Genomic DNA, 12,640 nt, shown 5'->3' with positions numbered 1-12,640 from the left:
TCCTAGGGCCGTGCCCTATCTACTGCGGTATCCTGTTCGCCGTCCGTTTCTACGGACGGGTCGTTGGGGTCGGGTAATTCCATGGAAGTACCCTAGTGGCGTATGCTGCAGACATCTCTTGGTCCTCCGTACATTCTCAGAGCGATCAAGCGCACCGGATGAGACCCCGTAAGGGGAGGTCCAGCGAACGACCTGCTCTGCGAATGTCTGCGCACGACAGATGTCGTGGTACAGAGGGAGGGTTCGGAGACATCTTGCTGCTGCCAAATGTGTGTTGCGTATTCGTGTCTCGTTGAGATCAAGTTCCGTCGCTGGCGGTGAAGGCTGCAGATGGGTGAGGGTGGTTGGTAGAGAAGAGTGGAGAAGAAGTGGTATTCGGCATTCTGACAGGTTGTCGGTGTTCTGTGTTGTTGTGGTTTGTTTCGGCGAGTCCGGTCCGTGACCGCGTAGACTCCCACGATCCGATCAAGCGCACCGGATGAGACCCCGTTCGGGGAGGTCCAGCGAGCGACCTGCGGTCGTGGGTGAAAAAACGTGGTCTAGACGCCTCGCTCTCGGTCGGGGCCGTCAGGATAAGTCCCGCTTGGGATTTCCTTTCGGTCGGCCGCGGTGAGACGCTATTGTACAGACCGGTTCGTCGGGTACGGCTCTTTGTAGGAGCCGGGTGATTTGCCCGTTACTACGGACGGGTCGTTGAGGTCGGGTAATTCCAGTGGAAGTACCCTAGTGGCGTGTGCTGCAGACATCTCTTGGTCCTCCGTACATTCTCAGAGCGATCAAGCGCACCGGATGAGACCCCGTAAGGGGAGGTCCAGCGAACGACCTGCTCTGTGAATGTCTGCGCACGACAGATGTCGTGGTACAGAAGGAAGGTTCGGAGACATCTTGCTGCTGCCAAGTGTGTGTTTGCGTATGCGTGTCTCGTTGAGATCAAGTTCCATCGTTGGCGGTGAAGGCTGCAGATGGGTGAGGGTGGCAAGTAGAGAGAGTGGAGAAGAAGCGGTATTCGGCATTCTGACGGGTTGTCGGTGTTCTGTGTTGTTGTGGTTTGTTTCGGCGAGTCTGGTCCGTGACCGCGTAGACTCCCACGATCCGATCAAGCGCACCGGATGAGACCCCGTTCGGGGAGGTCCAGCGAGCGACCTGCGGTCGTGGGTGGAAAACGTGGTCTAGACGCCTCGCTCGCGGTCGGGGCCGTCAGGATAAGTCCCGCTTGGGATTTCCTTTCGGTCGGCCGCGGTGAGACGCTATTGTACAGACCGGTTCGTCGGGTACGGCTCTTTGTAGGAGCCGGGTGATTTGTTGGAACTGGCGCTGGTTTTGCGTCAGTGGTGTTCCTTTTGGTGAGTTGTCCTGGCGTTGTTGGCGTCGTCTTTAGGTCTGGAATGTGATCTGATGGTGTTTCAGTGCGTCCAGCTAGTGTGACACTCCTGTCCGGTTCTGCAGAATTACTCATGATTCGATCAAGCGCACCGGATGAGACCCCGTTCGGGGAGGTCCAGCGAGCGACCAGCGATCATGGGCTTTTCTGCAGGTAGGCGTCCTGGATGCAGCCGAGTCCAGTAGGATGAGTCCCCGTAGGGACTACCTCTGGTTCGATGCATCGTTAGCGGACGTCGTTGTTTCCGGGCTGGTGTGTCGTGGTGTCAGCTGGGTCGACGTTCTGTCGAGGAGCGGGCGGGAGGCGACGCGATGGTCGGCTCTCGCTGAGGGCGTCATCGTTGATGAGCTCTCTCGGGTACGCCCATCCGTCAGGTGGCCGTGCGTGCTGCGGTGCCATATCCTTGATGTGGGTGTGGTCCGACTGGTCGGCACGCATGAACATCTTCGTGGCTAGGCGTCTGGTAAATTCCTCGACGGTTTCGACTTTGAGATCTCTCGCAATTGTTGTGTTCCGTACGTAGCGTGGTGCATTCGTGATGGCCCGCAGTGTGAGAGATTGCTGCGCTTGCAGCTTCTTTCGCGAGGCAGGGCCAGTGAGTGCGTACCATGCTGGAGCGGCATACGTGAGGCGTGATCTCACGTATTGCTTGTAGATCCCGAGTTTGACGCGCAGAGGGAGGCGCGATTTCAGCACTGGATATAGTTTGACACGTGTAGCACGCGCCAAGTTGATCACATTCGCGACGTGATGATTCATATTCATCCTTCGGTCGATGGTCACTCCAAGGTACTTGACCCTGTCAGACCATTGGATCTCCTTTCCGAATAGCCGGAGGGGAGATGGTAGGTTGGATGCTCTTCCTAAGACGATCGCCTGTGTCTTCTCGACGTTGACGGTTAGCCGCCATTTGGCTAACCAGTCGGGAAGTTGATATAGCATGAGCTGCATCAGTATTGCAGCTTGCTTCCTTTTGATAGAGGTGGTGATGTACGCCGCGTCATCGGCGTATAGGGCCAGGACGGCTCCGTCCATCAGTGGGATGTCGTCAGTGTAGCAGGAATAGCATACCGGAGATAGGCAGCTTCCCTGTGGGACACCGGCGGTGATCCGTCGCTCTGTGGACAGAGCTCCTTCAACATCGACTTGGAAGCGTCGGTTCTCCAGGAATGACGCTATGATGTGTACGATTCGCTTCGGCATGGATGGTCGAAGAGCCAGCTTGTATAGCAGCCCTTCGTGCCATACTCGGTCAAAGGCTTTCTCCATATCGAGGAATACTGCCACTGGGAACTCCCTCTTGTTCAGTGCCACTGCGGCGTAGTGCAGTATTCTCGCTATTTGGTGCGTGGTCGAATGTCCAGCTCGAAAGCCAAATTGTTCCGGCCGAGGTTCGATGTGTGGTCGTAGGTGCTGAAGCAGCAATCTCTCGAACATTTTCGAGATGGTAGGCAGAAGTGTGATGGGCCTGTAGCTCTCCGGTAAAAGTGTGTTTTTACCGGGCTTCGGTATCATGATGACTCGGCCTTGCTTCCACGTAGATGGAAAGTGGCCCGTGCGGAGTATTCCGTTAAATAGCCGCGTGATCGCGGCTATGCTACGCGGTGGTAGGTGGCGGAGGGCGGAGTTTGTGATTCCGTCGCACCCCGGGGCCTTACGTGGGTTCGCACGCCTTGTCATCCGTAGTACTTGTCCCGGTGTGATGACTATGGGGTCATCGGTGGGGGACAGTGGTTCTGCCAGGTATTCTCGAACTTGTTCTTCGACTGCTGTGCTGTGTGCCTGGTAGCGAGCAGGGTTCGGTGTGAACTGCTGCTCTAGCGTGGCTGCAAAGATCTCAGCGCGATCCGCTGTCTGGTATCGTAGAGTTCCATCGTTCGCTCGGAGTGGACGTCTAGGTTCACTCGAGTTGGTGAGGTTGCGGTTGAGTCGATGAAGTGACTTCATGTCGTCTGCTGCAGTCTCGATGGTGCTCTCCCATGTTCGGGATCGGTGGTCGCTTACTGACTCTGTGGCTCGATCGTTGAGGCGGTTGAGTTGTCGCTTTAGCGTGGGGCAGCGGGTTCGCTGCCACAGCTTGCGTAGCTCTCTCTTCCTTGATAGAAGCTTCCTTATATGGCCAGGTAGGGTGTAGTATCGGTGTGATACCTCCTGTGTGTGCGTCGCTGCCTCGTAGGCGTGACGCAGGGTGTCTCTGACGTCTAAGGCGAGGTCTTCTATCTCCTCTGCGTTCGTTGCTGGTTTCATCCTCGTGTTCTCCTCCAGATGTTCCCTGTAGGTAGTCCAGTCGGTGCACCGGCGAGGTGGTCGTCTGGCTGCAGCTAGGGTTGCTTGCAGTGTTAGGAGAACCGGTTGGTGGTCGGACCCCATGTCGTCCGCCAAGACTTCCTGCGAGAGTCTCTGTGTGAGCCCCCTGTGGACGGCTATGTCTAGCACGTCGGGTGTTAGGATTGATCGGAACGGGTAGTGAGTCGGGGTCTCTGGACCGCTGACTGTGTATCCGTTCTTTTCGGCGTCTTGGCAGAGTCGTCTGCCATCCGTAGTGTTGGTGGTCGAGTTCCATGAGGTGTGCTTGCAGTTCAGATCTCCTGCGATGATTGTTGGAGTTGGTGAGTCCAGCAATGATCGGATGTCTGCAGGATCCATTCTTGCTTTGGGAGCTTTGTAGCAGGCGAAGAGGCGTAGGGCTGTCCCTCCAGTGCACACTTCGATGCCCAAGGCGTACATCGTCCCTAGCGATGTAGTCTGGATAGGCGTGTGTACAATTCTCCTCTTGACAAGTACCGCGAGGCCTCTAAAGGGCTGGTTGCTCACATCCGAGCGTTCATCCTTGCGGTATGTGTGGTAGTTTGCAAACTTCAGTCGATCCGAGTCTGTGGCGTGGGTCTCTGATATGAGAGCCACGTCTATGTCCTGCTCTTGCAGGAGGGTTTGAAACAGCAGTTGCTTGTTTCTGAGCCCGTTGGCATTCCAGTGAATAACACGGAGTTTGTTATTCATTGCGGTTGAGCAGGAGGGTGATGCCCTGTAATATTACAGGCACTGGGTCACGGTCTTCTAGCAGGGCGCTAAGTACCCCTTGCAGAATTGTGATGGCGGTTTTGATAACTTCTTTATCTTTGCCAGTGGTTGTTGCTTTCGACCGCGTGTGTGTCGCGGTGGTGGCAGCTGGTTTATGTGCCGGCGCTGGCGCCGGTGCAGGTGTGGGTGCAGGCGCAGGTGCGACTTTTGTGGTCGCACTGGGCTTGCTCTCCGGAGCAGGTTTGTTTGCCTTGCTCTTCTTTTTGGGGCGTCGTTTCTTCTTCCCGGTGCTCGAGTTTCGAGCTGTGGGAGCGTTCGCTGGAGCCATGAGCGAGGTCGCTGGCTCTGGTGCAGGTGCAGGTGCGGGTGCGGGTGCAGGTGGTGAGACTGCGTCCGCAGTCTTCTTTGCTGGCGCGGATAGGGCGATGGTGCCCGCTCTGCGGTGTTTGGCCTCCCTTTTGTAGACCGGGCAGGCCGTGTTGTTGGCCGTGTGTGCGCCTCCGCAGTTGGCACACGTCGGTGGGTCCTCCCTTTTCCGCTCGCAATCCTTTGCGAGGTGTTCACCTCCGCATCGGACGCATGCTGGCGGTCGGTGGCAGCAGTGAGACGAGTGTCTGAACTGCTGGCATCTATGGCATTGTGCGGGGCCTTTCTTCCCTCGCCATGCATCTATCTTGATGCCGGTCATACACAGCAACTCCGTTACTTCGTATATCGCCGGCGTCAGTCCAGGGGTTTTCTTCAATTGGGTGAAATACATGCACCCTGGGCGGCCTTTCCTGGCCTGGATCTGCTTGACCACTTCTGGTTCGAACCCTAGTTCGCGCAGCTCTTCTTCGACCTCTTCGGCCGTGGTGTTGTATGGTAGCCCTCTGATGGCTACTTTCAGGCTCTTTTCAGCCGGTAATGAGTAGGAGAACCATGAGACGTTCTCCTCTCTTTCTAATGTTGTGAGGTACCGCTGTATGATGCGGTACTCCTCCTCGGAGGTTGGCGAGAAACGCACTCCTTTTTGGTATGGGCGTGCGCTCGGGGGTCGTCCGAGTTTTTGCTTGAGCACACGGAAGTGGTGTGCCCAATTCGGGAGACTCTCCACCACGAGTGGTGGGTATCTCGGCTTTTTTGCAGCCGGATTTTTGGCGGTAGGCTTCTCTACGCTTGTTGTTGCGGTGGCCTTCACTGGCCTGGTGGCGGGCTCCTTTTCTTGGACCTGCGCCTTTGCGCGGAGCGCACTGGCGTAGTCCATGGGTCTTGCCTCTGGACACCTTCTCTTCAGCTCCGTGGCGTCCTCTTCGGACGACGTGGAGTGGCTCCTCCTGAGCGCGTTGGGTTGCACGTCGATCTCCATGCTGTGCACAGAAAGAGAGCAGGTGGGTTTGGGTTGCGTTACACGCATACTTGCCAGATGTTCCGGCGCTGGCTTGACTTGCACAACAACGCTACGTGTTGGCATGTCCGGGGTTGTAGTGGGCGGCGCTGCGGTGCTCCCGCTCTCGTCCTCGCTGCTCGACTGCTGGCTGCGACCTCGGGAGAGGTCCACCTGCAGGGACGGCGAGTGGTGGGGGCCGGTGACCGGTCGGACGACGCGATGGTGTGACCGCGACCGGTCTCTCCTTTCGCTCGTCGTTGGCGACCTGGAGACTTGACTATAAGATACATACATGTTTTATAATAAAATATCAGATATTCCTTTGGAACAATTCTTTAAGAATAAATAATATATTTTAAGGATAGGTACAGGTATAAAATTAGCGTTGATTTTTAACATTATACGATTTGTTCGAGAATCAAATGTGATTTTTTTATAGAATAACTTAGCTGATATGCTGATAATGGTATATATATTTATGAAATTCCAGAAGTTATATGTATGTGACATTGACTATAACAAAATTATAAACATGTTGTTTTCGTCATCGTCTGACGCATTAGATCTTGGCCGTGTCGGATTTGCCATCCCATCGGATAATGCGAATAGAGAGTGTGCTCGTGTTTGCCAACACACTGGTGCAGTGCATCTTGCGTAGTTGGCTAGTCTTCCTTGAGATTAGCCATCGCGGTCGAAATCGTTCAGGACAATACAAAAAAAACAAATTAAATCTTGATGTTTTTATTAATATTATTTGTATTTCAATTCTATTTAAGTAAGTTATACATAGTTTGCAAGCCTTTCCTGATGTTTCTGTGTCTTTAACTCTGTACATGTGGAATGTAATATGTATTTTCATAGTATTTACCGGTGAGTAATAATAAGCCCGATCGCGCACATGTTACGCATGCGCTTTGCCGCCCTTACGTGGGAAGTAGGAAGCTCGGATCTTTTTATTGGAGCTGTAATTAAGGAAACCTTCGTTGTAATTACAGGGGTGACTGCTATATTTAATTGAACTCTTTTTAATCCTTTTATTAGAAGACAATTTCGGAAGCCTCTATTTATTGAATATACCAGAAAATTAATTTGAATTTCGAACATTAAAAAACTTTACCTGGTAATTAAAAAATGGGACCGTAAATACGTTCCGAATATCTTTATTTTATATAAGTAGTTATTTTCAAATGTTCTTCTTAATATATAAACAAATTGTGACGACTGAACTTATTATCGTTGTTTGCTCTAACTATATTACAGATATTTAGTTTAATTAGCCATTTGGCCATTTAAAGGGCAATTTGCATAGTCCGATAGCACTATCTCACTACTATTGTCAATAAACACAAGTTAAAGAATATTGTCGTAGGTTTTGTGTTTATAACGATTACCTACTAATTAAACCAGTAGATACATTTATTATAAACTTGTTGTCTTTTAGTAACAAATTGTATAAAACATATATAATATAAGTTGCATAATACACGTATAAATAAGTTATTTATTTTACTATATTATTCAGTTTTTTTTTGACTAGAGGGAATAGTTAGAGAGAATATAATTTGGACGTAAATTCGATTTTTTTATTTTCGATATTAAAATTATTATTTCGTTTATAATACCTACGACTCTTTTAATTCAACTGAGAAACATGCAGGTATGTTGCAGTTTTATATATATAAAACTTTTAAAAAGCAAAATTTCTTTAAAATATTTAATACGGCTTCGAACGTGTAATAGTATCGGTGTTAATGACGTTAAGGGCGCCATATTATATACATTCGACAATAAATAAGAAAAAGGAATATTTGCTTAACTCTACAATTCCTTTTGTTCTTCATAATCTAAAGTAAATTATGCACTATCACAATATTCACATGTGACCCAAATAATAATCGGTCCTCATATATGAGCAGACTAGTAACCCGAAATGTTTATGTCATTTCACCTGTTTTATCCATAGGAAGGTGAAGGATATTGTTACCTAAGTGGTGAGTACTTGTCCGGAGGCCAAAGTTGTATCTATACCCCAATTATTTTAAAGGTAAGCGTTGGCTCAGTACAGAGGTCACAAACAAAGATGTCCTTAGTTTCTATCTGATTTGTATTATATGAGAGACAAGCGTCTCTGTGCATTTTCGGCAACAATAATAATAATTACTGATCAGTGATCACTCATACCGGTCGTATTGTTATACAGCCTATAGCCTTCTTCAAAAAATGTCCTATCGTTTTAAATCGGACTGCTAAAGTATATTATTTGTACGTTCAATCTAATAGCTCAGCTTTATAATTTATAGATATAGATTAATCTTAATTATTTTTGGTGACTAGTAAGATTACCAACAATCGTGACTATAGGTAAATAGACTATAATTTCTTCTCGCTAAAAATGACAGACGTATGTTACGTTGAAGAGTATGGGTCGAATAAAACAAAAATTAAATTTATTTTAGTTGTTTCTTTATGTTTGCTATTTATATTATTTAGTGTATGTCGGAGTCAGGAAGCGACGTCACGACTCAGGGCGCTGTCCGTTGCGAACGCGCCGCGTGTTGAGGCAGGCCGGGCTAAGCTCGTCATTTTTTAGTGAGTACAGACTACATATAAAATTGTTTTATTCTCGAATCGTTAATTTTTATTTAAATATAAGGATCTGGGTGTGTTAGGCATACATTCTTATAGCGCCTCGATCGGGTTCTTTAAAGTTCTTATGAAGTGGCTTATGAAAAGTATGATTATACCCGTTTTTAATATGGCTACTATGATCGTAGATAAAACTTATAAATTAACCGTGAGCATTCGTCTAACCCTAGTTTTGATGTCGACGAATACGTAGAGTCAAATTGTCCATTGTCAATTTTGTATCTAATTATATATTCATTCGTTGTTCGTTTTTTGCAACAAATTATTTAATAATGTATTTGGAAAATAACGATTATTTTTCCGTACATTGAATGTCATTGGATTTTACGCGCAAGTGCTAATAAATTGTAAAGAAAATTTGACGAGTAAATAGACGCTCATGAAATTCTATTATTACATTTAAATACGTGAAACCTACATTTTTATAGATGTTTTTGTTTTTTTGTTGACGGTACAAACTAAATGAAGAGCCGCTACATAGAGTATGTACGGTACATAATGAATAACGGGATTGTTCGCCTTAGTCGACGCATCACAGATGCAATCCTTCATGAAATTCTTAACATCTTTGATCATTCCTTATAATTAATAAATAAAAAATAATAATAAACCGACTTAATGAAAACAGAAAATGCTTTGCAAAGTAATCTATAAATATGGGATTTTAATCAATAAGGAGAAAGGAAGGAATTATTTTTACCAATTTGAATATAGTTTGCGAAATGTCTATAACGGTATGTTAAGCACGGTATGTTAAGAAAATTATGCGACCATAAGTCTTTAACGAAATTGGCGAAAATACATAGATTGACCATACAATAAGAAAGAGTTCTTTAAATCGGGTCAAAATATATTACTATGATATATGTATTCAGTTATTTTTTTGTGATCAGTTATCCATTCTAGCATTATAGTATTTTAAATTTCTTCAAATATTAGAGAGAGCTATCGAATAATTAAGTACGTATGTTACATTTTCTTTTAAATTGATAGTTTCATGCTCTGTAGCTATCTATTGAAGTACAATAATAATATTATAATAAATTATTATTATTTTACGCATAGCACTAGCAATTCGTGTGATAACACTATTTATTGTTGTAAAAAATTTTAGAAATGAGACATTACGTGTTAATCTGCTAAAATATACATCATAGGCACAGATATGCACAAACGTGCTAACCAGGTCGACATTGTATTAAAACAAAATAAAATATCGCGTAACAAATAAACATAATACACTAGCATTGAGTGAGTCTGCCTAAATAGTAAAATCCGGTCGGGATCATTGGCTAGCAAGTTTCGGCTGGCGAAGGGGGAAGGACGAAACGGCAGCGGGGGGACAGAAGTGCAATGTCCTCGCCAACATCGCCAGAGATGCCTTCCTTGACTCTTAGTCGCTTATCTAAACGTCGAAATTTATAAGGAAACATTCGAGGGCTTTGTGTACGTGACTAGCGCTTGATTTTATAAAGAGTTTATTCGTGATTGATGCTATTTGTATAAGTAATGTAACGTTTTCGAGGCTAGGACTCTGAATAAATTGATATCTTAAATATATTTACATCAAAGGAAGGACTAGTTAGTTCAAATTTTATAGGTAAGTACGAAGTGAATCGAAGTACCTACTATAGTATCCCTAATTAGTGACATTTGAACACGAGTATCCCTACTTTATCGGTGTCGATGACCAAAACTAAGGGAAGCTGAAGCCATAAAATTGACTACCAACCAGCATGAGGGTGAAACCTGTTATTATTCAGTTACAACACGTTCTTCTTTAGTAATATGTTTTCAAACAATGTTATCTGAAATTTTCGTCAAGATCAGTACGACGAAATTGTTAAATTTTAACTTGTTCTTCGCATAGGTATAATACTCGTAATGTCTCAATTTAGGTAATTTTGTTTTATTAAGAATTTAAAATAGGAACTATCGAAAGTTATTGATTGTTTCAGTTTATTCTTACGATATGTGTTGGCGTTTGTCATGTTGAAATAAGTTTTATGTTCTTTTTGGCACTATGATCATAAGTATACATAAATGAAAAATATTTCATGTACGTGAAAATAATGTACTCTGATGTATATGCTATTGGTGCATACATGTTGGGATGTCTCATTAACTACATTAAATAAATAAATATCTATATAACATATAAGAACGTTCGCTTAATTTATTATAAAATGAAAACAATTACGCTTATCGCAAATTTCGTGAGCTATTAGCTGAAGCATACTTCGCGGTGTTATCTCGAGACGTCTAATGGAGTATTCGCAATTAAGAATCGATTAAATATTGGAAGGGTCACGTTTGCCAACATAAGTTGCGATAACTAAATTCATAAGAATTGTCGATAACAACAGTAGGTCCGAATTTTGGTGAAATTGTACGCCGATTACAATAACATGCACTAAAGTAGGTACGAGCATTCTAAGTATATCAGTACAAATATTTCTCGATTTGAACTAGGTCTATTAACCGACTTTATGTTGTCAAAAAAAGATGTCCGTTGAGGTAATACGACACAGAGACACACAACGGGTGGGGCAAGTATTGAGTCTTGACCTTGGGGAAGGATCGAGACGTTCCTCGCGGTCCCTGACCTGACTATTTCGAGTAGCAAGTGCAGCGATGCCGCGCTGCATGCAATGTGCATACCGAAATAACCGCTTGGCCGCACGCCCCGCCCGCACCCACTCCGGCGTCCGCCTTCGTCTGCCATTGTGCCAGGATGCGCAAGCGCTGCCTCGCACCCATACACGCCTATTAATGAACGCAATGAGCACTCAAGTCTTGAATATACACACAATAATGTCTTAATCTTTTAAATAGAAATAACTCCAGTCACAGACACCTATATTTGGCTCAACTTAGACGTTGTTGAAAACGGACTTTAATTATCTGTTAGATAAGTGTCCACTCGAATGTCTATCTAATGTACGGTTAAGAAAAATGGTGAGAGCGACCGCTTGTTTGATCGACGAGGGAAAGGGTCCGCTCAAGGCTGCAGCTGATGCACTTTCTAGAAAAGTAGCACAGTGCATTTAGATGCATTCATTATACTTTAAGTCGTTTTATAGATAAGTGTCACCTTCAAATATCCAGTCATTTTTAATTGATAATGTGAAGTTGAAAAATCTGACATATTAGGCTAGCCTAATATTATCTACTTAGAAAATAGTTTATCAAGCTTTGAATGTGAATAAAATATCCTAGTAACCCTCACTTAGCAAAACGTTATTTTGCATTTTAGTTATAGCTTTCGGAAACCAACTCTATTGGTACCATGCTTTCGAAATGCTATTTAAAGGGAAATTTGTAAACGAACGAATTAAAGTTTCGTTCAGTCATATTACTTGACGCGACTATCAGCCCTTCTTTAACTCACACATTTGTATCGTGTTTGGATACGTAATGGTGTGCGTGTGTTGTGTCTAATCTATTGCGCCCGCGCTGCACTCAAGGTCACTGGCCAACGCTGACGCGGCCCAGCGACCAATTTTAAATTGTCTGTCATTGCTTCGAAAGGAAATTTAATGATGACGTACATTAGTACCTCATTAACGCCTAACATACTATATATATTATGTAGGTATAATAAAAGTGCAATGATATCAAATGAATACCTAACATTAAAATATTGCGTTTGACTAAATGAAAATAATGTTATGTTTATTACTAAATTAATACTCGCTAATTTACTAGTAATCTAGCCGTCAAATTGAATTTTAATAGGTTTTTTAATCAAATCGACTGCGTTGTGAAATATTTTAATAGGATTATTTATTTTGTTTCATAAAATGTAAAGGTAGACAAATAGTAGAGTATAGAATTATTTCAAAAACATATAAATGTTATAAATGCCTTATTCAGCTTTTAAATACAAGAAGAAAAAGGAATACTTTAAAGTAAGAACAGATACATTTTAACTAGTTCATATCATAGATGTAAGGGCGCAGCGAGGGTGGACCGCAACTTGTTCTGCCGAATGACTCTGTAGCGTCCGGGAGCGCGGCCAACGACCTGCCCAATCTCCGCTGCATTAGCATAGCAAGCAATATTCTTGTCAAAGTATGCATCTGTGTGCGTCGGCTGCCTGTTTGTGTGGTGCGCCTGCGCGCCCTCATCGCAAAGCAACTCCGTGTCTCATGTATACGGTTGAAGATTAGTAGCACACATGAACGTGAAGGTAGACATTTTTAACAAAATGTTGTATTTTA

General features: G+C 44.8%; 1 protein-coding gene across 1 annotated transcript in view; it reads left to right on the top strand.

The window, feature by feature from the left end:
* Nucleotides 1–319: 319 nt before the first annotated feature.
* LOC113397598 (uncharacterized) overlaps nt 320–12,640 on the top strand; it is a 32,158-nt gene continuing 19,837 nt past the window's right edge. Inside the window, exon 1 of the mRNA XM_064219276.1 lies at nt 320–438. The gene's annotated coding sequence lies outside the window, so the exon portion shown is untranslated. The remainder of the gene's footprint in view (nt 439–12,640) is intronic.

The sequence above is a fragment of the Vanessa tameamea genome, chromosome 3 (assembly GCF_037043105.1).
Source record: "Vanessa tameamea isolate UH-Manoa-2023 chromosome 3, ilVanTame1 primary haplotype, whole genome shotgun sequence".
NCBI lineage: Eukaryota > Metazoa > Arthropoda > Insecta > Lepidoptera > Nymphalidae > Vanessa > Vanessa tameamea.
The sequence above is the reverse complement of the archived record's forward strand: the minus strand, read 5'-3'. Positions and strand labels throughout refer to the sequence as shown.